This window comes from Chelonia mydas, chromosome 1 (genome assembly GCF_015237465.2).
Source record: "Chelonia mydas isolate rCheMyd1 chromosome 1, rCheMyd1.pri.v2, whole genome shotgun sequence".
Taxonomy (NCBI): Eukaryota; Metazoa; Chordata; order Testudines; family Cheloniidae; genus Chelonia; species Chelonia mydas.
Window position 1 is genome coordinate 114,374,899 of NC_057849.1, and position 27,750 is coordinate 114,402,648.

The following is a 27,750-nucleotide window of genomic DNA, read 5'->3' on the forward strand; positions in this document are numbered from 1 at the left end:
TCATGGTCTCTGTGTGTATATAATGTCTTCTGCAGTTTCCACGATATGCTATGCATCCGATGAAGTGAGCTGTAGCTCACGAAAGCTCATGCTCAAATAAACTGGTTAGTCTCTAAGGTGCCACAAGTACTCCTTTTCTTTTTACGAATACAGACTAACACGGCTGTTACTCTGAAACCTGCTGAACTTCAATTCATTTGCAAATTTGACACCATCAGCCAGGATTAAACAAAGACTGTGAATGGCTAGCCAGCTACAAAAACAGTTTCTCCTCCCTTGGTGTTCACACCTCAACTGCTAGAGGAGGGCCTCATCCTCCCTGATTGAACTAACCTCATTATCCTTAGCCTGATTCTTGCTTGCATATTTATACCTGCCTATGGAAATTTCCACTACATGCATCCGACGAAGTGGATATTCACCCATGAAAGCTCATGCTCCAATACGTCTGTTAGTCTATCAGGTGCCACAGGACTCTTTGCCGCTTTTACATATCCAGACTAACACAGCTAGCCCTCTGATTCTTTCTGCTAGTGAACCTTTACTTATAAGTACTGTGATACAGCATGGCAGGAGGGCAGCAGGAGAGTGTTTTTTGAGGTTTTGGATTTTTTTTGAAGCAGAAAAGAATTTTATTTGTGTAACACTTACAAAGAATCACCAAAAAGGATAAAGCAAAACTATGCAACAAAACAAAAGCAAACACAAGGTATAACACAGCAGCCTTCAGGAGGGAGAAGTGTTCAGGTTAGCTTGGGCCCAGAGCGGGGGGGCTTCCTCGACACTCGTGGTCTTCCACCCCCTCGAGTTACCTAGAGCCACACCCAGTGTCACCGATTAAACAGGAGAGTGTTGTTTTTTTGAAGCAGAAAAGAATTTTATTTATGTAACACTTACAAAGAATCACCAAAGAGGATAAAGCAAAACTATGCAACAAAACAAGAGCAAACAGAAGGTATAACACAGCAGCCTTCAGGAGGGAGAAGTGTTCAGGCTAGCCTGGGCCCAGAGCCGGGGGGTTTCCTTGACACTCGTGGTCTTCCACCCTTCTGAGTTACCTGCTGGCCTAGAGCGGGGGGGCTTCCTCGACACTCGTGGTCTTCCACCCCCTCGAGTTACCTAGAGCCACGCCCAGTGTCACCGATTAAACAGGAGAGTGTTAGAAGGGAGCCTTATTCCCTGTAGAAGGAAGAAAGTTTGCTATAAATTAATTAAAGCACCTGAAGCCAGTCACATGATCAAAACCCCCTGCTTCAGGCAGACAAGAGAAGGAGTTGAAGCAGAGTGGGTTGGTGTTGAAGCAGAGAGCAGTTTGGAGGAGTTGAAGCAAAGTGGATTGGTGTTGGAGCAAAGAGCAGTTTGGAGGGAAGCAGAGGAGAGTTTGGAGAAGTGCTGCGGTGGGCTAAGAAGACCAAGACCCTAGGTAAAGAGAAACCTGGTTTATGCAGAAGGAGGGCAGGAACTCTCAGAAGCTGAAGGGCAGGAGAGGGAAGTAGCCCAGGGGAAGGAACTGCTAGTTCTAGTGGTTTACCGCTATCCCTAGGGCCCCTGGGCTGGGACCCAGAGTAGACGGTGGGCCTGGGTCCCTCCCTCTCCACTCTCCTCCTCTAGGGCACTAGTGGGGCAGTTAATACCCTAGTTCAGAGGCAAAAAATGGTGCCCTGAACCCCCACCCAAGAGGAGAAAGCAGAAGACCCATCATAGTAGTGCTGGCAATTTGCCACAATACATTCATCTTACAGCGATGAACATTGATTAGACAAGAGAAGAGCTGGGACTTCTGCTTTTGTGTTCATTATTTTGTTACTTCCAGCCCCTCACCACATTTGTCTGTTGTCATTTGTCTGTTAAACCCTGTCAGACGCCAAGATTGCAAACTGTCTGGGGCAGGGAATGTCCTCTTTGTTACCGCACCTGCCACAATAGAACCCTGATCCTTGATTTGGGTTGCTACTATAATACAAATAAATAATAATAATTCTGAAGGAGAAAAGGATTTCTGACAAACAAGCTTTTGCAAACCTGTTTAGGCTTTCAGCAGCCTTCCTTGCCATGCCTCTAACTTTTTTTTAAAATTTTCCCAATTACTGTCAGAGCAGCGTTTTCGCTTCATTAATTTTTTCACCTTTGAGCAGTGACTGCTTCAATGCCACGCTTGCCTACTCTTGCGGTGAAGGCATGTAGGGTACATGTAGCTACATGCCACAGTGAAAGGTGCAGCCTCATCCTCTCCACCTAAAGTACGGACAAACATTCCAAAGAGTAAATGCCTTGTACCAACACAGACACAGGTGCCACCCTGGCTACAAACCCCAAATTTCCATTGTCTGTCAGAGACCTGGTAGAGACCTACTCAGGTAATTTTAGTCTTTCAGAGGGAAGATCTATTGTATGAGGTATTTTAATGAGATGAGTAGAAATTTATGACTGAAGGACACCTTTATTTCTTATTCTTGTTCTTTCCTTTAGTCTTTATAGCACCATTTGTTTTAAATGAGTGTGGGGGCTGTCTCACACGGAATGCTAAAGACAGAATCATAGAATATCAGGGTTGGAAGGGAGCTCAGGAGGTCATCTAGTGCAACCCCCTGCTCAAAGCAGGACTGATCCCCAACTGATTTAAGTATGTTTCACCTTTCTGTGACATGCCACACTGTCTTCCTTAACAAACTGTTGGTTGAAGATGTGGACAAGTTTGACTTAACAATATTGATATTCCCCTTTTCAATTTTTGTGTATTTGCCAGAAACAGATTTTCTGAAACATGTAAGAAACCACACATTTGGCACAATGTGAAATTGGGCAGCCATGATGTTTCCATAGAAAAAAAAATACACAAGATTTGGACCATTACATTTACAAAGCCTGCGCCTAAAGAAATATGTGTGTTCCCTCTGTAGCTTTGCTCTATTCTGGAGCATATTTGAAGATTTCTGACTTCCTGGTAGGTGAGTGGTATATCTTGTGAACATCCTTCCTGTATTCATCAGCCCAGAAGAAAGAGATTTTTACTGATGATCATCCTGAGAAGCTCCTAACCTATTCGCACTTTCTAAAATTTCAGTAAACTTTAACAGTTATGGAGGTTGGAGGCAGCATCAGTAGCTACTCGGGATAGAATTTATGGATTAAAATGTTTTGTGATAACAAAAATGTTTCACTTTTCATGAGAGGGCACTGAAAACTAGTTTTTGGTTTTTTTTTTTTTCTATAGTTCTGTTTGCAAGGTGAATTTTCAAAGTGTCTACACCAAAGCTCCTGTTCACATACATTCTGCAAACCATTACACATTAGACAACACTTAGAGGGCATATGGTTGGAACTCATACTACTACATTTCAGCCAGCATGTCCTCTGACTGCCAGATGGAGTGAGAAAACTAACATCACTGAAGAGACTCAATTTTTTTCAGTATTGCACACAAAGAGTACACCAAGATCTGAATTTCTGGTTGAGCTTGTTCCAGAAGCCAGCTCTCAGCACTGCTAGGGAAAGGCAAGTCAGGATTTCACCCACTATTTCCAGAAAGTATTTGTGTCCAAACAAAGCCCAATATGGAGAGTTATTTTACCAGTCAGCCAAAAAAAACAAAACAAAACAAAAAAACCCTCCTTTCATTTTCAAGGGAATATATCAAGTGCATTTCACATTTTCATTCTATCAGTTATGTTTCTTCCTCCCTCTCATTTTATTATGTGTGGCCACTTCTCTCGGTCTTCTGTACGTCAGCTGTTCTGTACTCCAGGAGATCTATAGTAATTATTTAAGAACCAAGAGATTTGTCAAAGCAGTACAACTCAGCCATGTTTCTCGTAATATTTTTTCCATTATTAAAAGAAATGTTTGGAAAATGTATGTGTTGTGAAAATTAGAGATGAGCCAACAAGGCCAGACTCAGCTGTTTGTGGATAGGTTAAGGCTTTCCAGCTTCCTAGTCTACCTCAGAGCACTCAGGCACTGCAATTTTGGATGTCATAATTTTTCCAGCACCAGTAGCCACGGAAAGGGAGAGTTCCAGGAATAACATGGCAACGATGGGTCATGATGGTTGGATGAAACTGGAACATTATTCTCAAGCCTTATTCCATGGTCGTTCTTATAGTTGATTTAAGACAGACTGCAGAGTGTCAAGTTAATAGCTCTGGGCACCCATAGTTATGGGAGCATTCCTCGTTTCTAATGACATATACAGTCTAAGAACATAAACAAGTGAGCAAGTTAATTCCAAGAACTCCAAACATTTGGTCTGATCCTCCTGAGGCTTACCCACATGAGTAATTCTCACCTGATTTCAATGGGACACCTCACCTGAGTAATGCTTACAGATCTGAGTAAGGCATTGCAGGACTGAACTCGTACATGTTACACATACCTATGGATTTGTATTACTAAATAATATCAGATATGCTGTGTGATTCTTTTATTCACTAGAAAACTACTGAGAAATGCATATCAGGGGCCTGCTCTGGTGCTCCTCTCTAAGGACCTTTAACTAACCAATTAACTTCAAGAGGAGATTTGTCCAAATAAGAAGTGCTGGAGAAGGTCTCTGTTTCACAGGAACAAGTAGCCTTGTATACCTTCAGCAGATAGAAATTTAAATCTGCCTTGCAGAAATGTGTGGCTATTTAAGTCTAGAGAAAGTACCTCAGCTTGTGTAAATACTCTCCAACAGGAAGTACTTTAGCCGCTTTGTGTAGAATTTCAGCTCTGACAAACCAGGACCGCAAGAGCATACACAAAGATTCTTGAAATTAATCCTTCCTGATTTAAAGTAGAAGACAGCAATTTTTTTATTGAATCTTCCTACTGCTCTCAAATTATAATGTGCTTTACTAGATTGCAGGTCAGTCACACCAATCTGGAGGATATTATTTTTTTCACCCCCCTCCCCCCCACTTATTCTTTCCATTCAGACAGCACTATTGATGAAGACCTCAGGAAAAAAATACCAGAGCCCAAGACACTTTGATGGCCTTTCCACTGTGTAATTATACTTACTCTTGATAACACTAAAGACATGCCTTATTGGTAGTGGCACAGGCTGCTTTCCTTTTCACAGAGAGATGGATTGTTTCTGCAGGCCTTGATGGCCTTCAAATTATCTGAGCACAGAAAAGAGAGCAGAGTGAATTTTATTTTAACTCATTTTATTTCTAAATTTATTTCCCCATAGCTAGAAGGTGATGACTGCCCCAGCAGTCAAGTCAATTGTTATCTGTGGGACTTGATTATGTTTAGACCCAGTCTCTCATTTTGAGCAAGACACAGTTAATGAGGAGAGAAATGAAAAGTGCATTGAGTCACAGTGTGTTTGTGGTAATTTGTGACACATTCACTCCACTCAGTTCTTTGTTTATTCCTTCCCCCTAAGAGCTGGTCCTGTAGAAAAAAGAGCAGATAAGCGAATTCCGTGGTAGACAGTTAAGGGTGTTGAAAGTAATGAATCTATATCTCTCTATCTCTTTCCCCATTGTTGGCAGTAATTGGAGCAGTGTTCGTCTATACAGTAAAATGCCAATGAAGCCCATCTTAACGAAACATCTTTTTTTCCATTATTTTGCAACACATTTTTCATTGACACCGCTAGTTTTTATTTTCACTCTGTGTCTTTTTTTAAGCTCTTCACCACTTTTCTAAATAATAGTCCATTAAACAGTTCACAGTGTGTGTTCTGTAGAAATGTAAAAAAGTGATTGGATGATACTAATTAAGGAGAGATTCTGTTTCCACTTACTGCAGATCAATGGTGGGTTACATTAAAGCTGCATTTTTTTTTTTTTGATGAGTTTAAACTCAAAAGAACAGCTGTGCTAAATACATATTTCAAGGCATACAGGTAGGTCAAATAAATCTTTCTTTCTTTGCCTGTCTATTTTAGAACTACAGCAAACTGTAAAGGAAGAATAGTAGTAAAATAAAAAGGCAAATTTCTCACTTCAGAATTGTTTTGTTTTTACCGGTGGCAGAAGAAACTGTTGAATCAGGACTAATAATTGTGGTGCTTTCAGATCCTGTTAGCTTTTAATTTACTCAATACCATTCTATGTGTTGATTTTAGTGTGACTCTTTTCTTCAGAGTTTCTCTACAAATGCCATTCTTAGGCGCATCTCCTCTCTATTTTATGACAATGTTTGATAGTATGAAAAAAATAACATTTAATATTGAAAGTCCTCTTCATGTGTTTGAGCCCATACTTCCTCCTTTAATCCTAAATCATTCTGTGTTACGAAATTTAGCAAAAATCGTCAGAGAGATGTTTTCATATGCAGAGAAGAGCTGAAATTCATCCCAGTCAGATCAATTAAAATAAAAGTGCTCCACTCGTTGGCACTCCTTGATCATCCCAAACAACATTCTGAGAAAATTTACCTAGCTGTCTTCAAGTAATATAATGAATCCTGAACATCTATGACAAGGAACTAAAAGAGAAAATGTGTTTCAGGCACTGGGTATACATATTTAAAAGCACAACACTATTTTAAAGTCAGTTCATTTTGAGTATCAAAGAATTTTAATTTTAGCATAGGATACTATGGAACGATGACCCTGTTTTTACACCGACTATTTTACTAGAAGAAGGGGTTTGCTATTGTCAGAATTGTTGTTCGCAACTTTCCCGGCATTCAAACATCCTGGGACCCTTATTCTAGCTTAGTATGAATAGAGGTGTATGTAACATGCGAGTTCCTCTCTTGGGATTCCACTCTGCATATGAGATGGGCCAAAGAGGCTGTGTTCATCTGAAGTACCAAAATTCAGAGGTACGAGGTTCCGATTTGGGTCCATCTTTCCTATATTAAAGTTTAAATTAATATAATAGATATGAATTATCTCAACAATTCAGCTAACGCTGTGATTAATTTTTTTAATATCCTAAAATCTTTATACCATATTTAAATCTGGGTGCTATCAAGTACTGCAAAGTGTTTGCGTATACATAAAGCATATGGGCCAAGCTGTGTAAAATGCTTTCCAAACAGGGGTGTATTTATTTTGAGAAAGTATTTCCAAGGTGTGCCTGTGCCCTATTTTGTCACAGCCTGTGAAGATTACTCCTGCCAGGAGCAAGAGTAACTTATGTGAGGGGCTATATTGCAGATTCAGGAGATGTACACACATAAACATGTAGACCATGCCACCTGACCTCCTCCCCCACCCCAGCCTGCCTCATTCCACAATGTCCCACCCAACAAAGGGACAGGTGGCTGACTTTTCCCAGGGTAATGTAAAACCAAAACAATGTCCTCTACATGGTATTTCAGTAATATTCAGTGCATGTTTCCTTTACTCCTATAGGAGTTATAGGTAAGGCTACATTTTAGTCATGAGTATTTTTAATAAAAGTCATAGACAGGTCACAGGCAGTAAAAAAAATTCCGTGGCCTGTGGCCTGTCCATGACTTTTACTATATACCCCTGACTAAAACTTGGGGCGGGACTCGGGGGGGCAGCCCTGGGGGCGCTGTGGGAGATGCGGCTGGGGAGGTGCAGCCCGGGGGGGCGCAGTGGGTTCTGGGGGCAGGGTTGGTGGGGCTGGGGCAGCTTCCCTACCCAGCTCCTGGGAAGTGGTGACCTCCAGCTCCTAGCTCCACATGCTGCCTCCGCTCCGTCCCAAGCCCCGGTTCTGCACTCCCATTGGCTGGGACAGTGGTGCCTGCAGGCAGAGACAGCACATGGAGCTAGAAGCTGAGGGAGGGGAGTTCCTGTTGCCGTTCTGGGGAACCCACCTCCCCCCAGGAATCCATGACCTCCATGACAAACACGGAGCCTTAGATATAGGGCTATAACACTTTAACCTAATTTCAGTTGTTGGGCTAGTGAGCACATTTTGAGTGGTGTTGGTGGCCTGTGGTACACAGGAGGTCAGACTACATGATCAGATGGTCCCTTCTTGTCTTAAACTCTATGATACCTTGGAGTGTAAATATTACTGTATTTCATTAGTGTCTATTTTTACTTTTAGAATTTTTTGTTTGTTCGTTGCATATTTTACCAATGATGCACACATGAGATGATTCAAAGGTTCATTAATTTTTAAGGCCAGAAGGGCCTACTGTAGGGTGACCAGATGTCTTGATTTTATAGGGACAGTCCCAACACTTGGGGCTTTGTCTTATATAGGCACCTATTAACCCCCCATCCCCGTCCCGATTTTTCGCACTTGCTGTCTGGTCACCCTAGCCTACTATATCATTTAGTCAGACCTCCTGTATAACTCAGTTTATAGGCTTTCACGCAGTTACTCCTGCACTGAAGACAATAACTTGTTCGACTAAAGCCTATTTTCCAGAAAGGCATCGAGTCAGGACCAGAAGGCATCAAGATGAAGGGATTGCCGTGGTAAGGATACACTTTTTCCCTCAATAAACTGCAGTTTAAAACCTACATAACTGTGAAAATTCATGCCACACCTTGTTTTTATTGCTTTTTATTGAACTGCATATATTAGAGATAGAAATGCCATTTTGGATTAGATTTTTACTTTGAGGTTTTCTGTGCATTGTAAGACCCACATATACAAATTCTGGAAATCTCTTTTTAAACATCTTGGTTATCATCAATATTCTCATAGTAATTTCTACAGGGAAACTTTTTCTGGCATAATTCATTAAAAATTAATCAACCCATTTCTGTGCAAATCTCTATGACATGCATTCTTTGATGCAGTGAGTGCTGAATAGTCTTTGCTTTACTATGAAGTGACACAAGTGGAACTTGCTAATTGGCTTTCAGTGATGTCATACCCATGTCTATAATGCATAGTAATTGCACAGGGTGGCTTGTTTGCCTCATAATGAACATATTCCATGACAGACTCTCTGTATTTTTAGAGAATTTTTTCACCTCTTTGGTATTTAAAGTCACAGTGTCCTGGGAATTATAGCTATGATGTTATAACAGGGCAGAAATGCACTAATGTGTTTTCAGTCTTTATGTGCAATTATGTTTCTTTCACTTATTGTTCTACATTAATGCTGAGTCTCCACCCCTGTCAACTAAGGAAAAATGAGATGCTTCACTGCCTGAGTTAGCCATGTCTTTCTGAGTGATCCTACAAGGGATCTCCTGTTGGGCAATTTCATTGGTCATATCAAAAGCAACAGTAAAGGTGATAACTTTCTAATCTAATTCATAGTTGGCAAACGCCATACAACTTGGAGAACAAATAAGAGGAACGTAGCTAAAGGGCTACGGAAAAATTAAGTTCTGGTTCTAGCAGGCCTGTGATGGGTTGGACTCCCCATCTGGGGTGCCACTTGATGTGCTGGGGTCCCACTGAGCCTGCCCAGTCCACCAGCCTGGGCTTCCTCACCCTGTCCTTGCTGTGGCTGTGCTGTCCCTGAGCCTTCAAGCCTTCTCTGGTACCCATAGAGGTAAGGCCACACCTTGCTGCAGACACAGACTGAAATCAGCTCTGTGTGGGAGGATTCAGCTTGGGGATTTACCCAGCACTCACATGCACACCATCGTTTGGGGTGTAAACCCAAAATATTGTCTTGCGCTATATAGAGAGATCTGTACAGTATAAGCTCATAAAAATCCCCCTCTCCCTCAATGTGGAAGGAGATATGCACAGCTTTTTGCCCCTCCTTCCAGATCTGAATTGCACAAACTGGGTTTTGATATAAACAAAAAATAAGTTTATTAACTACAAAAAGGTAAATGTTAAGTGATTATAAGGGATAGCAAACAGAAAAAAGCAGATTACTGAGCAAACAAAACACGCAAACCAAGCTTAATACACTAAATAAACAGGTTACAAATAGTAATTTCTCACCCTCAATGTTGTTTTCAGCAGGTTGCAGAGTTTCTAAAGCGTAGAGTTCCAGTTATTTCTCTTCACAGGCTAGACCCCTGTCTCAGCCTAGACTCAGCCCTTGCCTTTCCCCAGCTTAGTTCCTTTGTCTCTTTGGGTGCTTTCAGCAGTCTTCCTTCTTGGGCAGGGAGGCAATGGAGAAGAGCCCTGACTGACTCACTTCCCAGCCTTAAATAGGATTTACATAAGGCAGGAATCCTTTGTTTGCAGTGGAAAGATACCAGCAGTGTCCAAGGTGGTATTCCATACTGGGTGACATTATCACATGACCTTGCAGTGTTAAAGCCACCATGAAACAAGGTTTATTTGTAACATCCACAGGAAGGAACTCCAGGAAGATGAGAGATCAGCATCTTCAAAAACCCATTATATTGTTTTTCCTAATGGCCCATTCAGGCTGATTACCAATCTCTGGTGAGCGTTCCGCAAGTACACACACAGTTGTAATTGTTACATAGTCAATATTCCTAACTTCAGATACAGAACTGATACATGCTTCCTGCAGTTCCCATTGGCAGGGAATGGTGAACCGTGGCCAATGGGAGCTGTGGAGAGCCATGGCTACGGACGGTCAACGTAAACCAATGTCTTGTGGCCCGCCAGCGGATTACCCTGATGGTCCACATGCCGAAGGCTCCTGACCCCTGGTCTAGCTCTTCAGTTCAAGCTATAGTAGCTCATACTTCTAATTCTGGAGGTTTCTGGTTCAGCCTCCCGTATATTGGCCAAAATGGTGATCATCACACATGCTCAGCATGTCTCCTTTCTTTTTTCCCCCCTCCATGCTTGCTTGTTTGCTTTTTGGAAACAAGATACACCTACAAGATAGTGATATGTTATGTACCACTTCCTTCTATTCTGATGGTTTGATTGAAGTATTTACTATATTTTATTTATTGGGTTTGGTTTCTTGTCTGCCAGGTGGGGTCAACAGCAACAATGGCTAGGTTCAGTATCTAGGGTTTCATCTTGACATTGAAAAACAGAACTGGCTCAAGCCTCAACCCAGTAATCTGGGAAAACTAAACATCATTTCAGGGTGCCTCTAAGATGGAATAGTTTCCCATTCATAAGCACTGAGTCTGTGTATAACAAAACATTTTTTTATTAAAAGGGAAAGGGAACTCAGCATTAATTTGAGAAAACACCACAAGAGTGATTCAAAAGCATGTGAACCATAAATAAACACCCAAACAGTACATTGGGCAGTATCCTTTGCCTCAGTTTCCCACCTTGCAGTGGGAAAGTCCAGTGGATGAATGTCCCTTTAACACACCACTTCCCTTTCCCTCTGCTGCACCCTACTCACAGTTGGTTGTCTGAAGTCAGCAAAGTCCCATAATTAAGGGATGCATTCATGTGGGTTCACCTGAAAAGAGCAGGGAGGTCAAGCAATATCTCTGCCATTGTCTCTGCTGCCACTCACCGCATGCTACCACCTTTGCCACTGTCACTGCTTCTGCTGTTATCTCAGCTACTGCTTGCCGCTTGAACCCATGGAAAGGAACTAGGGGATACACCTGATGAGTAAGCAAGACATGTAGGGGCATGCCTATGGACAGACGTCTAAGGCTTTTCCATGCCATGTGCTGTGAAGCTTGTGTTTGGGACACAGGAAGTACAAGCTACATGGTAAAAGCAATATAAAGGGCAGCTGCATCATCTCCATTTCATCTTCAACCCGGCTTCTTACCTCTGGAGTAACTTTTCTACAAACAAAGCTCCGCAGGACTGAATTACCCGTGTGGATGTGTTCCAGAGGGACTATCCAAGCCAGCAAACTTACCAATACTGCTAAAAACCTGATATATGGACTCTGTATGTATCTGATTGCTTTATCATTTAACAACTCTCTTCTTGTTCTTTCTTTCTTCCTTATAATAAACCTTTAGTTTTAGGTGCTAAAGGATTGGCTGGCAGTGTGGTATTTTGGGTAAGATCCAAACTGATATTGGCCTGCTAACATGGCTGACCGTTGGGGGTCAGAAGAAGATTTTGTATAGTCAGAGTTTTCAGATAACTTCTCACTGTACTGGACCTAAGTGCTGACTTGGAGCCAGAGAATTGGAATGCAATAAAGGGGGCTGTGTCATTTCTTTGTTTGCTTCTTGATAACCAGTGTGAGGGATCAGGAGCACAGTCTGTGACTCGTTGGTGAGTTTAACTTCAGTGTTAACTACCAGTCTTTGGGAGAATCTGCTGTCCTATTTGCAGGCTGCCCTGACCTTGGCATTTTTAGTGAGTGCTACCCCAGACTCCCCGGGCCACACTGCTCATCAGTCATTTCAGCTCTAGTAATCACCAAACAGAAAATAGGACTCTCACTGGAGTCCAATCGGCTCTGTGTTTAAACATTAGAGAGGGGAGGGTTAAAGTTAGGGTGACCTCCTGAATCAGGACATGCTAAGTACATTTCTGCTGCCCTTTACTCATGCAACAGGGACAACAAATTTTCATTAACTCTGCATTAAGTGAATATTAACCCAAAACAACCAAAATTGATCATTTTGGCAAAGCAAGTATGTTTGATGATCACCTAGGCAGAGTAGGTGTGTCTATGCAAATACAAGCTGCTCCTGAGGTATTTTACCCCAGTTCATCACTAGATTTCAGGGAAGAGCCCCTTCAGACCCTGCTAACATTGTTAATGGGGAACTCTCATCTAATGGTTGTGTTTATAGTGGGGTCACACAGGGATTGGTTCTTAGTCCCCGGCTATTTAACATTTTTATTAATGACCTAAAAGAAAACATCATTACTGATAAAGTTAGCAGATGACACAAAAATTAAGGGAGTGGTAAATGATGAGTCACTGATACCAAGAGATCTGGATCACTTAATGTTAAGTGATTATAAGGGATAGCAAACAGAAAAAAGCAGATTACTGAGCAAATAAAACATGCAAACCAAGCTTAATACACTAAATAAACAGGCTACAAATAGTAATTTCTCCAAAACAGCGATGTGCATTTTCATCGTTTTCATTATATCTTATGGTAAGTTTTCTTTTTGTTGTTTTCAGTATATCTTATTGTAAGTTCATAATTAATTTTCTGTATGTCTTCTTCATCATAACTGATTTCTTCATAAACCCATTCCATTGCATATCAGTGGCTTGGCCTGTATACATTCTTATTTATGCACTTTCATTTCAGATGAAGGAGTTCTTTTTCACATTCCCTCTTATAAACTCTTGTGGTGTCTTGTTAATTCAGAATGTCTGCCACATACCATACTTCTCCGGAAATGACTGTATTTCACTGTGGGAGTGAATGATTCTGATATATTGTAGATAGCATATACAGTGGTGCTTTGGGAACAATGGTGCTGTTTAAATGTATTAATATCTATTATTTACATAGCATGCTACATGCTTTAAAACACATAGTACATACCAACCATTCAGTTTTGGAGTGTGGATGATTATATTACCTTGTTCAATTTTTCTAGTTTATTATTTAATGTTCAATGATTATTTGCTTTAAAAAAAAACCTTTCCATAATACAGGTTTGGGGTGTGGTCTTATTGAAGTCAGCTGGAGTTTTGCAATTAGACTCACTGGAGGCCAGGACTTATCACTATTTGTTTAAACTATTGAAAACAGGCCATACAAAAACCAGGTTTGATACTGGCGTGAGTAGGTAGGGTACACATACATCAGGGTGATCCTAACCAGCAACTGTTTGAATGATTGATTGGTGCAGAATTGCTTGGACCTGTTTGATATTTTTTTTAAACAAGACAACTTCTTTCTTTCTTTGTGGACCAACAAAGTCTTAATCTAAGGAATATAGAGAGCCATATGATTATGTCATTGCCTAGTCCAATTACAAATCTTTGATTCATTCTGTTATCTCTTCTGTTCACCGAGTGATATACAGATCACATGGCTATTCAGACTTGAAACTCTTTACCTTTCACTTCATGCCTTACCAGTCCTTTTGCATTTTTCTGTAAAACAAATGTGCAATATGAAATTATTTTATTTTTATCTTATGAAAAGGAGATTAATAGTAAGAGAAAGATACAACCCCAGTTAATTTTTCCTGTTTAAGTTTGTATGGACTGTCAGTTTAGAATGTGGGGGTAGACTCGTGGCCACAGTGAAGTCAATGGTAAAACTCCCACTGACTTCATAGGGCCAGGATCTCACCCTGTAATTATTATCCAATGACCAGCAGGCTTTGAAGCAATCTAGTACTTTCCCCTGTGGTGATGTGTCACCATTTTGGAATACTTTGCAGTTTTATATACAGTAATTCTGAATGAAATCTTCCTGCCTCAAGCAAAGTCTTCATAGAGGAGGTTAGAGAGGGCAACAGGATTCTCCCCTCTCCCCCCACCCCCCCAAACTAGAAATAGGGAAAGATCAGCAGCACAACCACGTAGGAGCCACTGTTGGTGTTCATGGACAGGAATAGCATCCACACTAGCTATATGGAAGCTGTGGTCCAGAGAATCTGTGTGAAGGGCATGGATGCAATAGTCATATGCATCACTCCCTGAATTCTGTGTTTCAACCGGATTGGATGACATGTAAATCTATGCAGAACTTGGGTCTGCATTTGGTTTCATGGTAGATGAAACGTAATGCACAGACCAGTTTAAAATATTGCCCCATTGACCCATTTCATATTGACACCAAGACAGTAATGATTGCAATGTGTGGTACAGAATAATAAAGAATCTGATTAGAAAGTATGTGCTGCATCATCTACTCCATCTTCTTACATGGGTATTGGATTGTCTTCTATGCTAAACTCACCACTTACATCTTAGGCGATGCCAAGGAAAACCAGTGGGATTGGTCAAGCTGTGTCAGAAAAGACAGAATTTAGTCCATATTTAATATAAAGGGGTGAGACGCCCTGTGCTTCCCCTTTTGGTTGGGTGTGGCATTGCAGGTGAGCCCCATCTTCCCTTCCCCCAACTGGGTGTTAACCCATCTGCTTGCATAGATCAGGGCAATAAGAAGCCAAACAAACTAATCAAAAGAAGAACAGTTCCTTTAATGAAGCTACAGAGAAGAAGCACATGGAATAATAGATCAAAAGACCCTAGTTCAGTCTCCCAAACTAAAAGTCTAAAACAAAGTCTCTGTGTCTGGTCAGCCTAGCCTTCTGGGGAGAGAGAGAGAGAGCGCCATCCCTTGCAGGCTGTTCTGCTTCTAGTCTCCTTCCCCATGTTCAGGTTCCTCTTTCTGTTTAAATAGGTCACTAAGGGACAGTAAGGAGTCTTCTTAATTTCATCCAAGAAGTACAGTTTGTGAGATCAGGCTGACTCTACAAGGGGTAGTACACTCCTTCACCTCAAATTAATTTTTGATCACTTATATTGGTGGTAGTTCTCTGACCTGCCTTGGCAAATTATTTCATTATCTAACTGACCTCACTGTTAGCAAACAATATCCAAAAGTTTAATCTAAGTTTTCCTATTTCTTATGTTCAGTTGTTGCTTTCTCATTCTTTGCCAATAACTCATCCTCCTTTTTGTGTTGTTACTTCTCAAATATTCCTTCCATTTACATTACCTTTTCTCTGAGGTGTACTTCAGTTAATTAGCATAGCTTTAAAATATCATGAACATTTTACTAAATCTCCCATGATGCACCCTTTCCCCTCACTAGGAGGGCAGAAAGTGGGAGCTGTAGTCGGGTCATAGAGTCCTGCTGTTAGAGGAGAATTGGGAGCATGAAGCATCTGAACTGAAACTTCCATGAAGCACTCTGGTGGCAGTTTGAATCAATTTTTTTTTTTTTTCAGTTTCTGGATGAAAATTGAAAAATTTTCATCCAAAATATTTCACCACCAAGTCAGAATTTTATGCGGAAAAAATCTGTTTTCTGACCAACTCTACTTCTACTTCTTCTAACTCAGATCAGCAATATTGTATCTTTCTTTGAAGTTGGCTACTATGTGAAATGAGTTGAGCTCTCATTCCAGTTCAGCTGTCCATATAGCAAAACTACCATCGCAGTTGGATCAGGGAAGGAAGGTTTTTGGATACTTCACTTTTCTCTAACTCTAGTTCCTCTGCAACATGGTGGAGGTGCAATAGTGAGGCAAATTACCCAGTAAGTTCTGCTTATGTTGTTAACTAAAGGACTTCAATCTCAAGAGAAGAGTTTAACAGCTTTCATGAGCATTACATTCATCTTAAAAATAATGAAATAATTGTGTGAAGAAAAGTTAACTTATAAAATGTTTAATTTTATCTTATCCATTTTTATTTAAGGTGCAAAATTTGGATCTGGCTTTCAAACCCCTCTTTGTTCTGTATTCTGTAAAGCATCTCAATTCAGGTAAGTGCGACTAAAAACACTGGTTTATAATTAACAATATGCTTAAGTGCTTTCCTTAATCAGGTCCAACATTTGGGCATGTTCAGATCCAGGTTTTAGAGTTGAATTCAGATTCTAATCCCCTTTCCCATAGCAAGGGAGTGTTCAGATCGGCACTTTATTAGCGGTATGTATGTCTTATAGAATAATTTATTTTTCTACCTATGTCTCATAACTGTTTCATCAGTTAATACGCATTAGGTCTCTTAGGTACAGATCTGCACCGTTAAATGGCAACAAGTCGAAGATGACAAGGCTCATCATTCAATGATGAGAGCATCAGAAACTAACATTATCGTAGACCCAAATGAAGTGTGTTTTCTGTCTGCAGTCCTATTTGCAGACAAACTGTCAGCACTCAAGTAACTAGGAAGTTCAAAAATACTGGTGAAAATGATTTCCCTGTCAAAAAATCAGCAGCAGTTTGTTTACTTAAAATAATGATTTTTTGTTTGTTTTTGTTTTATTTATTTAGCTATGTACCCTTATCATGATACACTTTAATATCAAACTAAATCCATGCAAGCTCATGGATACCATCGAAGCTACTTTCCTCATACAATTGATTTCTGACATTCTGAAAATCCTGTATGTGTGATATATCAATCTCTCACATAACCACAATGAAGGGTAGAATATATGAGCCTGAATAGAATAGAAATACTATTTGCACATTCAAAAGAAATATAACGAAAATTACGAATGATTAAGGATTACAGAAGTGATGCAAAGTAGGACCCAGAACCTTCCTAAAGTGTGTAAAGTTACAGACTCTTAAAAGAACACGTTAACATCAAGTGAATGGTACTATGGTGAGGGACAGATCAAAGATACAGCAGGAATGCTTTAAAGACAGAAAACACCATGCATGCAGGGGGGTTAACAGCACACTGCTGAGAGGAATAAAACTTCCATTAAGAGGAAAGAAGGAAAAAACAAACCCTAGAACTGCTTTTGTTAAACAAGCAAACATAGTCTCTCCCACAAATTACTGGCTGGTGAAATGATCTTGCAAACTTTGCGAGTCAGATGAGGAAATGTCACATAATATGGATTGGCATCTGCCTCTGTCAAGTTTCTGGATCTCACCCAAAGGAGAAAACTCACACTACCACATAGGGAAACTTACCACTTGACAGAAAAGAACATTTCCTGACCTGACCAATAGGGATGTGACCTAAATGAAAGCTCCCAGGAGTGGATGGTCTAAAACATTGATTCATTAGTCTGTTTAATCTTTGTGGCTGCTAAGAGAGAGATCCTCCTTGATTTAAATTCTGACAGACTGTCATCTCAAGAGGTCCCTGATCTCCTACCCACAACCAAGCTAATAAAAAAAAGCTACTGCCCATGTTGCAGAGAATTAGCATGAGGTTCAAGTGCAGGCTGAAAATTTAAAAAATAAAATTTTAAAAAGCATGAAGGGCTTGGTTCTCCCCTACATCCTAGTTCCACCCAGTACAGGGACTCGAGGCCATTCGACAGGCAGTCGCTACTCCCCAGTCTGGGAATTTGGTATGTACCTGACCTACCCTCTGTGGAAGGTGGAGGAACTTTGGGGACCCTACAAGAGTGGAAGATCAGCATAGCATATCAGAGTTCCACCACATGCCTTCTTCCCTCCCTCTGTGCCCCCCTACTGATCCCCTACGCTAGTAGGGGATGTCTGGTGCAGGAGCTGTCTCTGCTGGTTACATATGGTAGAGGAGAGTTTTCCTCCACCAAGGGAATGGAGGCCATTTGAGGCTAGAATCTGTCCCCTCTCTGTCCCCTGAGCAATGCAAAGAGTCCAGCTCATAGATGAGACTCTTCCCTGAAGTATTTATCTTGGATAAATGTGTGTGTGCGCACAAGTTCATTCTCTGTGCAATTCAGTATTTGCATGTGACTCAGAGCAGCTCTAATAATACCACAGCGGTACTGCATGCAACACAGTATTAATAAAAAACCAAAGGTGCAGAGCAAGTACATGAAGTTAAATTCACCCCAGAGTGGAAGGCTTATGTAAACCTCTCCACACCACTTACTGCCTATGGTAAGCCTGTTTCGGGATTATTCAGAAGCAAAGGTGGAACAACTACACAAGTTCCTAATAAAATGGTACCCGGGACAAATTGTAAGCAAGCGAGGGCAGGAGCCAATGTTATATTTTCATGGATCCAGTTGTCTGGTGCCCCCACGTAGGATTTGCTGGGGGAGCCTGGCTGTGGATTGATGCCCCCTCCTCATGCTTAATTCCCTACCAAAAGCCCAGTTATTGTGAAACTTGGGTTTTGTGCAGGACTTGTACTCTAATGACTCCAGCTTTGAGTGGGTGAGAGTGACTTTCACCCGTAAAGCATACACCATCCCTCATGTACTCTTGTGAAAAAGTAAGTCCATATAGTTGATGATTATTTAAAGGCCTGCTCTTACATCTTGTTCGTCTCTGGTATTCATTTGTTAATATTGTTGATGCATGGTTTTGGTATTAGTGACATAAAAATCAATATTTTTCCCTATAGAAAGTCACCTAGGCACTAGTTCCCTGATGGGAATTCGTCCTTTGTTGGTACTACTGGCCAGTTGGAGTCTGTGGCACAAAAATTCAGAAAAAAGCCCAGCTATCTGAGACAGACATATGAGCCCCACCTGAGGCAGCATTTCCCCATCAATTGCTAGCAAAGGAATCACTGGCAGACTCCAAGCTCTAGTGTGTGATCCTCGATCCCCATTGAGGGAATGCATCAGCTCCCAGTGAGAGATCCCAAATCAGCAGAACTCCAGTGCACCCATTTGTCACAATTCAGGGTAAATGTCCCTGTATTCCCCGTCTATGGTCCAGTAAGGGCACTCACTCTAGGCTTTTGATTCCCTGGCAGTCACTTCTCTCAAGCAAAGACACACATCTCTCCTGTTCCTGCCTGGGGTATTTCCTGGCTGCCCAGCTCCCTGCCTACACTGAATTCCCCAGGAAATAAGACTGCCTCAATAGGCCTGCTTTGCTTTCCTCCTCAGAAGCTGCCCACAACATAATGAAGTTACCACACAGCACTTTCTGAGCAAGCACGTTTATTCTTAAGGTAAAAGCATTACAGAGAAAAGATATGAAAAACAATACCAGAACCTACACACATGCTAATAAGCTTACCATAGCTCACCCCAAGTTCAGCAAGGGCTCTGGCAGGCAAACAGTCCTTCAAACCCCATTCAGGGATTTTTCTGTGGTCACAAGCTCATAACAACATTGGCTCAGAATAAGCACCCCCCCGATAAGTAGGGCAAGTCCTTCCAAGCCTTGCTAGGAAGGATTGGAGTCTCCCAGGACAGAAGGGTCTGTCTATTTGCTGGATCAGAAAGCAGGCCCTGAGTCAATTTAAACTCTGGATATTTATTCAAAAGTCCTTTCTTGTATGCTAGTCTCTAGAGAATCCAGTTTGAACAAGTATATGCTAGTCTCTCCAGGTGGTAGTGCCTGTAGGGAGGTGTTACAACCTGAGTGAATTTGTCTAATCACCTCCCCAACTGTTCTTAGGTCCTGGATGGCTGTGGTCACCCCCTTCCTGACATGGAATTCCATGTAATCCCTGGCCCAAAATGATACATAAACTCAATACAGTGAGATCTCCCAAAGATATTGCAAGGAATTGCCGTATCTGTCACACCCATACTGTCACTCATATCAGTGAAGGACTCAGAATCCAGATAGAGACCCCAGTGAGAGACCCTAGACCCCCATGTAGAAACCCAGTGACTGATCCTAGACCCAACTATAAACCATTGCAGGACCCCAACAATCCCAAGTGAGGGAGTGTGGACAAGGGTCTGATGGCCCCATTGCACAAGTGAGCAATCCCATTGCACTATCACTGGCATCTGTGGGTTTTCGTGTAATTCCTCTGTGATGTCTAGGTGTTTGGGCTGTACCCCGGTGGCATCAACACATAACTATAGTATCTGAGCATGATGCCACTGAGTGGCTTGAGTTTTGGTTGTGGCTAGAACTTGAGCGAATACCATTACCTATTTTTTTCACAGTCTAACTCCTGCTTATGCAGATGCATAATGGAGACTGCATAAGCAATTTTACCTTTTTATTTGCATCTTGTGTAAGTGACAAGTACAGTTTCAGTTCTTGTGGTCAGGGAAGTACTGGGACCACTCCCTGTGTTCTCCTCCAGAGGGTCCGCGAGAGGCAGATAGAATGCAGAGTCATGGCTTTCCACAATGACTCACAAAGAGACACAATCACACTGGGGACAGTATGCTGTGTCCCACAGAGGGCATTACTAGCAATGCATTGCTACAAAAATATAAGTGTGTACCATACTGAGCTATAGAAAATTATATTGGTTCCTATCATTATCATGCCTAAATTATAGCTGACTAAGGAATCATGCCAAATCCCTGAATGTTTTTATTATTATTATTACTTATTATTCTCTTGTGGCTCGGTCATGCAATCTTTACTTAGGGAAAACACACTTCAACTCCCACTGAAGTCAATAGGATCTTTGACTACAGACTACAGGGTTGGGCCCATGCTTTGTATGGTCCTTTGATTATATGTCTGCCATTACTGTAGTAACTGAGTGCCTCATGAGCTTTAATGTATTTATCCACACAACCCCTCCTTCCCTTCTCTCCCCCCCCCCCCACCGCGAGGCAGGCATTCTTACCCCCATTTTACAGATGGGGAGCTGTGGCCCAGAGGTCCTCATGACATTCTCAAGGTCACACAGGAATCTGTGGTAGAGCAGAAAACAACCTGGGTATCCTGAGTCCCTGGCTAGCTGCCAAACCACTGCAACCATCCTTCCTCTCAGAATCCTTCCTGGAATCCATATTTTAAAGTCTGGGTCTTTCTGTATATCTGTACCCATCTATGCATTTTAGTCATATGTGCTACATTTTAGTGGTGAAATTCTGGCCCCCACTTTAACCCCTTTATGCTCAAGTGGCATAAAAGAGCCAGAAAGGGCGCGATGGGGCCCCTGGGGAAACTCCCCCAGCTTAGGAACAGTGTAGGGCTGGAGTGCAGCCTCTAGTATGGGGGAAGGGCCAGTGGTCTGAAGGGGGATATCAGGAGTAATAGGGGTAGTTGCTCTGTGTAAAGCTGCCACAAATTAGAGTAACCCTAAGGGCTTCTGTAATTTATGCTGGGAGCTGTTCTCTTCCCCAGGGCATCCCAGAATCTGGGAGATGCAAAGACCACATTATGTGTCCCCTCCTCCTGGGCTGCACCTCCTGGGTATCCTGCAGAGTTAAAAAAAACCCTAACAAACCCTTTGGGAAAAAAGCCAAAAAACAAAGGATGTGCACACACATAAAGACCAGACTCAATCACATTTTTGCATAATATTTCATGCACCTCTTTAAAAATGTAACCTATACAGTCTAAAAATGAGGGGATCTGGGTATTGCAGCGCTGATAAAAATCAAATAATGATAATCTGGACCTCAATGTTCCATTAACATTCATCATCTCCTGTTAAACCTTGGTATTTTATCTGCATTCATCCCTAACTGTATTTCTGACTCTAAGGTACTGTAGCCTACATTAACAGTCACTTTGGGTTTAACATGATAAAATGTACACTGTCAAGTCCCCACAAATCCCACATTTCCCTGGTCTCTCAGGCTTTAAAAACTCATTTAACATTGAGGGCTAATTAATTAACTGAATTTTCCTATATTTAATGGAGACTACCCTAAACCATAGAACCAAGCCCAGCTGAAATTTAGTTCACTGAAGTGGCCGATAATTACACCCATCTAGATCTAACAATTGCTCTAATTCGTATTTGTTGTTGTTAGTATTCTGGGTTTTATTGGAAATAATATTCGTAACAGTATATTATGGTTTAATTTTTTCCCTAATCTATGTCAGCAAAAAAGACTTTATAAAGCACTGAGTGCTATGGGTACTTGAACTGCTCTTCACTTTAATTAGAACAACACACAAAGTTCAGGAAAAAAGACAGATTTATTATTTAACAAATTGGTAAACTTCAGGGGAAGATGTTCAACTTTTACACCAGCTGCATAAAAACTTTCATATGACTCCAGATGGTTGATTAACGTTTTGTATGTCAGCAAACTGCTTTTCTTTATTTGCATTGTTCTTGTTGGCTGTTGCAAAATTTATTTCTATTCATTGTCTTTTGTTTACAGGTGTTTGCAAAATAAATCTGTGACTTCAAGAAAGAAATCAAAGACTTGTGTAGCTGTTACTTGAAGTAGAGTACATTGGAGTAAAGAAGACTCTGTGTGAATTAACAATGAGACACAAATGAGCATGCATAAATGTGTGATTATGAACATCTGTTTCAGGTACATCATTAGGTCACAAAAAGCCAGAATCTGCTCCCACTCAAGTCAATTTGAATTTTGCAATTGACTTAAATAGAAGCAAATTTGAGTCCTTACAGAGGCATGTGAAAAAATGCTCATGACCAGAAAGTATTCCTTTTTGAAAAAAGAGAGTGTAATCTGAGAGTTGCTTGGACTAGAGATTTGGATACGCAACTATCTCTGATCCAATGGAATACAAATGTATTTAATGTTAAAAAAGCAACTATAGATCTGAGGCTAGGCTTATTTATCAGAAGACACTTTTTCAAATATAGTGTCCCCACATAGGCTAACGGTAATGGGCCTCATAAATGCTGCCTGCTGTCATAATTGTAACTTCCTTGGTGCTACATTAGCTCATATGTTTTGGGAGTGTCCCAGTATCAAGAATTTCTGATACAAGCTGGGTCAAAGGGCCAACTTGACGCTAAATTGGAGTCCTACCCCTTAAGTTTCACTCTTGGATATATTCCTGATGCCTCTAGGTTACCTGGTAACAAAGCAGCGTGGTTCCAATATACAGATTAACGAACAAATTAAACCTGCAAAAATGGAAAAGTCGATCTCCGCCAGACATTGATGACTGTCTCAGTGACATGGCAGAAAATGAATGACTGGCATTTTTCAGTAGGGGAATGCCTGAAAAATTCAAAACAATTTGGGCTGACTTTTTATGATTAAGGTAGAACTTGAAAATAGATATGTCGCTTCCCCGGTCCTCCCTTAATCCTAATCCTCTTTATTTACTTTGTGTATTATGATTAATTTGGTATAAGGGTGCATTTGTTATATTTGGAGAAAATAAAATACATATAAATAATAAAAGAGTGGCATTTTTGTGAGTTCAATAAAACATTTCTGGTCCCTGCTTTGCAATTACCCTGGAAAACTGTCTTTACTCTGTGAAAAGGTGATTTTACTGCAAAGGTGATTAATTTAAGTGTGGATTGGGGTCAAAGGGGCCTGGTTCTCAGTGGCTTGGTGAGCCAGAACATTTTTCACAATGGCATCATCTAAATTTCCCTTCTAAAAATTAACTCTCTAGTACGTATGGTTGAGAAGATATGAATGTGAACTGAAAGTAACCAAAGCAATGATTTCTGCCGGAGTCTGCAGACAGTCTGAAACACTAGCTCTGAAAAGTATGAGTTGCCCCTGTTGATCTCTGTGGTGTGTTAACACTGAAAACTAGGATCATTTCAATGGCACTATGGTAATTATTTTACATCTGTTCAAAGTGTGCAACAGTGGAGAGGGATGATTTTTTTATGACGATCTGTGCATAATCATAGAAATCATAGAATATCAGGGTTGGAAGGGACCTCAGGAGATCATCTAGTCCAACCCCCTGCTCAAAGCAGGACCAATCCCCAATTTTTGCCCCAGATCCCTAAATGGCCCCCTCAAGGATTGAACTCACAACCCTGGGTTTAGCAGGCCAATGCTCAAACCACTGAGCTATCCCTCCCCCAATATCATAATATCTTTACTGGAGTAAATCTTGTATCCCTCCCCCAATACCATAATATATTTACTGGAGTAAATCTTGTAGAGCTCCATGGAGCACAATGTGGTATGTGAGTCTTACCTAGGGTAAGCCAAGCCCAAAGCATATACATTTCACTGACTGACAGTAGATCCAGCACTGCACAAATGATCATATTTTGAAAATTTGCACAGACTAATGTAAATAAATAGGAAGGGGATCTTGCAATAGGAAGTTAGCCCATACTCAGATTAAGCTAACAAGTAAGCAAAGTAATACAGAGCTGCCTGGGGGTGGGACTCCTAACACTCCCCTGTGGGACAAACAGAGCTATGGAAATGTTAATGGACTGTACTCAGCAGAGGAGAAGCCAGCGGGGAGGAAAACACTAGCTGACACCTGGCTGTGACTTAATTGTGTCTTTACAAGTGTTGATCTGCTCCATGTCTAATAAATGCAGCTTGGGAGTCCAGAACTCAATTAAAAACACTATAAATACAACAGCAGAGTGCACAGAAAAGGAAGCAGTGTGATAAGTTCACACCACGGCGTTGTGACTGAGAAAATGTCATTGCCTAGATGCCGATAGGAGAGATTACTCTGGGTCTAAAGTAGTAATAAAGAATGTTTGGGCAGAAACATCAAAGTACCAACTGTATATCTGAGAGAGTTTCTGATACAAGTGAAAATCTCAGATGATGAGCAGATGACTGAAGGAGGACCATAACCATTAGACGTCCCTCATGTCAAGGGACATCACCCATCTGAGTCCTAAAGTTCCCTAAAAAGAAAAGGAGTACTTGTGGCACCTTAGAGACTAACCATTTTATTTGAGCATGAGCTTTCGTGAGCTACAGCTCACTTCATCGGATGCATAGCATATCGTGGAAACTGCAGAAGTTCCCTATATTCCACATATATGTGGTGTTCCCCTCACATTTATTATTGAATATTATTTATCACAACCATGCAGAACTATGGAACTGAGTTTTCAGAAAGAATTATTTACCCTAAATGAATGGTTCCCTATCAGGAGCTGGTTGAGTGCGCTGGGCCAACTGCACCACCTAATGGTGACACGCTAGGATATAACGCTTAACAGTGAGCCTTCAGGGGCTACTTTGCCTAGCAGCAATATCACAAGGTAGTGTCTCCCACCGGTGAGAGTGGGGAGGATAGGAAAACCCAGTCCCATCCTACTCCACCACAGGGCCCTTTGAAACAGTGGACCCTGACACATGGTTCAGATCCTGATAACCCAAGAGCATTCGCTGGGTCACCTGCTACCCTTGTTCCAGTCCCTCCAGCGTCATCTCCGGAGTTGGACATGGGATCGTTCTAGTGTTCCCTCTGATTCGTCTCCAAAGTCTCCTTCACTGGCAACAGCGGGTCATCCCCATCGATTCCTGTGGTCAGCTGGCTTCCCAAAGTGTGGCTAGGAGGCTTAACCCTGGCAGCTTGGAACCCTGGCAGGAGGTAGCTGCACCCACCTGCTCTCCTCCTCAGTCAGCCCAGACTGAGTTGAGCTGCTTGCTTTTGAATGCTCCCTCCACTGGGAGCATGGCCTAGCAGGGGTGAGGACGTGTTGTCTCTTGGGACCAGAACAGTTCATTAACCCTCTCCTCTCCAGTGCAGGGTTGATATTCCCTGTCACAATCCCACAGCATTTTAAATTTCCCTCAAGGGTGATTTTGTTGTTGTTTATTTTGGGTTTTGTTACACATTGCATTCCACAGTGGGGCCTTGGCAGTTTGAGAGGTACGAAAAAGGCAGACACCTGCACTCTAGATTATAATTTTATGGTGTCTTAAATCAATGTTAACGTCAAGATTTTTGTCTCTTTAGCCATTCTGTTACCCAGATCTCATAGTAGATATGATGTTATGCTGGTTTCATTTGATTTGTTATGATTTTTCTCAATTTTCTAGCAAATGTTTCTTTCTTTGAGATACTTTTGGACTTAGGCTGTTGCTGGGAATATCCCTATAGACTGTTTTTGAAAGCAAAAAAAGCTAGTTTCCAGCTTGATGAGAGGCAGAAGCAGAGACAGAGTTATCTCAGCTAGACAACTCAGCCAAATGTGTGGGCAGAAAGATGCCTGTTCCAAAAGGTGTTGCCAAAATACTGTCTGTGATTTTTTTTTAAAGTGCCTAATGAAAGACTGATAACTTCAAGTTTAGTGGAAGAAAGAGAGAACCTTTGAGTAACATAGGGTGACCAGATAGCAAGTGTGAAAAATCGGGATGGGGGTGGGGGAGTAATAGGACCCTACGTAAGAAAAAGCCCCAAATATTGGGACTGTCCCTATACAATCTGGACATCTGGTCACCCTAGAGTTACACCTCATTTTGAGCTCTGAACTCCTGTCTACTATGGGAATTTTGATTGATGCAAATTGTGGGATTTGACAGAAAAGCAATTCTATCAATTCTTATATGAAAACATTTTTTTCAGTGTACTGCTGTATCAGGCAGGACAGTAGACAAATTGAACTACCAACCAATCGTGCCTCAGTACTCTTGGCAACTGGGTTATTTCTACTTTTGATTTTGATTGTTAATGCTATCACTGTTTTTAATCTTACAAGGAAGAACTGGTGAGTGTGTATTAATAAACACATGATAATGAGACGAATCTTGGGTTACTTTTACATAGACCCTCCTCTCACATGTACTTCTTTCCTTGTATTATCTATTTCTTTCCACAATCTATTACTCTAGTCTATCATAATATGAACCTCACTACTGAAAAACCTGGTGATTTGACATTGTTTAACTAACATGGGACAAATTCTGTTTGTATTTATATGACAGCTAGGGACCTCCAGAGATAAAACCATGTGTTTCTGTAGCTTGCGCTAAAGAACCAGGATCTCCAGATGGGAGTTGTAACAGACTCTTCAACAGGCACTGAGGGAGATAAGTAACACACACTGACCAATGGGTTACATTTACATTTGCAGTATGTACCTCACAGCAGAAATTAGCCGTGTATCTCCTGCTGTATTATGTGTGTCTCTGTCAACCTTGTTTTTCTCATGTACTCCTTTGTTTTTTATTAAAGACAACACAGACAAAAATCCCTTCATAATAAAAAGTACTGCAAGAAACAAAAAAATGAAAATAATGAAATTGAGTGTGAAAAAAGATGGCCCTCCCTACAGTACATCTTTTAGGTTTGTTAAATGATTGTCTGTGGTTATGTGGCCAATACATGGGGCAGGAAACAGGCTATCTGGGTTCTCCTTCGGCTCTGAATAGATGTCGAGAAAGCTACTTCGGGCCAGATTTTCAAAATTGTCATCTAATTGTGGCTGCCTCAGGTTTTGAGTCCATGACTTTAGACAGATAGTGCCTGATTTTCAGAAGTGTTTATAGTTATTATTATTGTTGGTATTACTATTGTTATTACTGTTATTATTAATGTTGTTATTAATATTATTACCATTTGCACAGCAGTAGCATCTACGCCTTTTCTGGAAATAGCACCTTAACAGGTTTGTGTATCCCAATGACAAGGAGAGCTATGCCAGCAGGAATTTTAACCCCTGGAAGGACCACCCAAGCCAGAGAGGTCAGAGGGTAGGGACCAGTCAAAAAGCAGTCAGCTACTCCTCCAGAGATGGTGGTGTTTTGTTTGTGCCCTAAGCTACATCTAACAGTGCAGGAAGGATTCAGATTCATCACAGTGGAGGCCCCAAACAGTGGTAGGCATTGTACTCATACATAATAATTAAAGTACCCTGATGGTCCCTACCCCAAAGAGCTGA

At 41.3% G+C, this 27,750-nt stretch overlaps 1 long non-coding RNA gene across 1 annotated transcript in view; it reads left to right on the top strand.

Annotated features, from left to right (window-relative positions):
* The window catches only part of LOC122462100, a 54,742-nt gene extending 31,472 nt beyond the window's left edge, over positions 1-23,270 (top strand). The window contains exons 2-3 of the long non-coding RNA XR_006284453.1: positions 16,057-16,123; positions 22,316-23,270. This is a non-coding gene — a long non-coding RNA (uncharacterized LOC122462100). The remainder of the gene's footprint in view (positions 1-16,056; positions 16,124-22,315) is intronic.
* The last annotated feature ends 4,480 nt before the right edge of the window (positions 23,271-27,750 follow it).